This window comes from Elaeis guineensis, chromosome 3, assembly GCF_000442705.2.
Source record: "Elaeis guineensis isolate ETL-2024a chromosome 3, EG11, whole genome shotgun sequence".
Classification (NCBI taxonomy): Eukaryota; Viridiplantae; Streptophyta; class Magnoliopsida; order Arecales; family Arecaceae; genus Elaeis; species Elaeis guineensis.
Window position 1 is genome coordinate 19,023,616 of NC_025995.2, and position 3,160 is coordinate 19,026,775.

Below are 3,160 nucleotides of genomic sequence, written 5' to 3' on the forward strand. Positions count from 1 at the left end.
ATGCCCAGCTCGGTCTGCCATGGCTCACACCATCCCTAATGGGTCTGGTGTAGTCGGCCGATATCTCTATTCGGAGATGCTGTCCGATAGCCTATTTCGCAAGTGCACGAAATCGCTCAAGTAATATAATGATAAATAAGAGATCGTTTCCACGAGGACTGAGTTTAATTACCAAAAATGAATGCTAATTTTACTAATATCTAAACGATCGAAACTGAATGATAGTGGAAAATAAAATTAACTCTAAAGAACTCAATGAAAGCTGAAGCAAAATTCGATTGATAAAGTACTAGGGTATATCTGATTTCACTTGGACCAATTATCAATTCCAGCTATTCTGATTAATAATCCAAATTTAATTATTAATGCAAGGATAAATAATCCTAAATTATTTAATAATCTCTCCCGAGTCTTATTAAATATACTAATTAAAACCTATAATCTATCTTCTAATAGTAAATTAGATTTCAATTAGTTCAATAAGCACAGTGATTATTTCAAGATCCCACAGGTCAAATCTTCTGTTCCCGCTCCAATTATTATTCCGATGATGTTTGTTATTAACTCCAATTTATAATCTTCCTTCCCAGTACCAATTATAAATCGAAATCAATCAAGTACCAAAGATAATAATACTTAAAAGTATTAAGTGCAATAACAAACAATTGCATTAACAAAGAAAATTAATACAAGATTCTGAAATTGAAATTAAATCCAAGCTACATCAGGTACCCTAGCTAGAAATTTAGCTTTTCATCATATCAAAATCAAACTCAAGTTTACTTGAATAAAACTCCAAAATCATCCTAACAATGAGTTCTAGAAAATAAATGCAAAGTAAACAAGAGAAAGAATTAAAACTCTGAAGGAATTGCAGAGCCAATGAATCCTCTCTTCAAATCTTCCAGATACTCCAAACTCTCCTTGCTTGATCTCTAGCTTTCAAAGATGATTCCCTCCCTTCCTGCTGGTGTTTTAGGATCCTTAAATAGGGCTAGGGCTAGGGTTAAGGTGGTATTTTTCTCATGATTTTATTCTATATATCATTCTTTTTATTTGGTATAGAATCTCTCCTCCTTTGGATAGGCTTTAAGCAACCACCAGCCATCTACTCCTTATGCTGCCCAAATTTTCTGATTTTATCATGATTTCCATAGTAAAGAAGGAAAGGAGGCATGGTTAATTAGAGGAGAAGAATTTCTTCCTTTCTGGGTCCACCAAAATAAGGTAAGGTTTCGGCTGCCCAAATCAAGTTTTTCAAGAATTAGTTTCAATTCTTTCTCAGTTTGCTCCTCATGCAGAATTAGTTTGGACTCTGATTTTCTTCCATTTAATTCTTTCCAAGATAGCTCTTTGCCACCCAAAATTAGTTGCCATATCAGATCTTTGTGCCAAGAAATACTAAGAAGAATCTGGGTGTATCGGGTGTTCTTGTTGTGTCCAACATTGTTACCAACTTCAACCTATTGTAGCCACCTCAACTGGAATCCAAATTTAATTTTGTAAATTATGTTCCTTTCTTGCTTCTCTCAAAATTCTGTAGGATCTAATCTTGCTCAATTTGGGGTCCTGTAGCTTGTCTTTTAGGAGTCCTCACACCAAAATATCCAGAATTTAGATTGGTTGACTAGATGGGAGAGATTAACTGCTTGATTTATTTTCTGCATCTCTAATTTCTTTCTGGCTGATGATGCCAAAAAGGATAAGGTGTGGGTCCATTGATATCTTGATTTGATTATTCTGCTTTGAGGTGGACTCTGATTTTGATGCAAGACCTGATAACTCTGGATGACAAACCCTGCTGAATCGGACTCAATCAATTTCACTTAATTTGACCTTTAAAATATGGTTAAGCCCAATTAGGTGTGACCTGGCTCAATTACCTGCAATTGACATAAAACATATCAGGTTCTTACATTTATTTAGTTAATTATTATATCAATTTCATCAAAATCATTAAAACTAATAATAATAATTACTATAAAAATGCAATACATCAAATACCCCCAAACCTAAGTTTTTGATTGTCCCCAAGCAAAAGAAAAGTCCAAATCAAAAATGGAGAATCTCAAAAAAATTAATGCTAAAAACTTTATTTAACATTAATATACTCAAAATCCATCTAGACACAAAGGAGTAATACCCAAATGCCATGGCTTAACCACCCCAACTCAAAACCGAAAGGCAAACCCACAAGCTAACTATTCCAAACTCATTCATACTCAAACAAAATTACGCACAATCAATAGCTACCCTGCTTCCTTTAGGTTTAATAAAATAATTCGGTTCAAACATCCAATCCTGAATGCAAAATCCTATCAGCCCATCTCCACTAGTGCAAACAACGTACTCAAGAGATCAATAGGACTTTTTCGGGTAAAAAAAATGGAAAGCAAGCAACAAGAATGATGGTATGGTCACATAAGTGAAAATAAATTAACCATAATAAATCAGAGCATACTCAATTACTTATGCTTTACATCCCTTCCTTTATTTGTTTTATTTTATACTTTTAGAACAGCCTATACACTTTGGCACTCTTCCTTAAGTCATCATTTGCCTTTTTACGCGAATACCGACATTGGTGATGAAGGCACCCGGTTACTCAGCAAGTCATATACTCAAAGTGCTTTGCATACTCATAATTCAAGTCACTGTTTGACGTAAAAGCAAACATGGGGCTCATGAATGCTCCTAGTTACTAGGCAACTTGAAACAGCGGAGTAGATTGTGCTTTTTTTTTTTTTTTTTTTTTTTTTTTTGAAGGGAAGGAAACTAAAAATTCAGTATGCTCTAACCATTATAATCAATTTATTCTCAAAAAATATGAACAGTAGATATGAGATAGGATGAAAAGAAAATACAAGGGGTCAAAAAGGATATGCCAAAGGAATGCCTATATCATTTCTCCCAAGTAAATTGTCTACATTTTATTGCAACAAAGCTCACAAATAGGATTGGCGAAGCAAAGTAACTATCTCCTATACGAGATTTTATTTAAGTATTTACAAGTTTAAAACAGTCAATCTCTGAATTTGACTTCCAAATTTAAAGCTAAGATAGCCAAACAATAACACAAAAGTAAAATTATCCCCCTCTATATCCTTACAAGTGATCAATGAATCAACATTCTAATTTTTTTTTTTAAATTTTATTATTA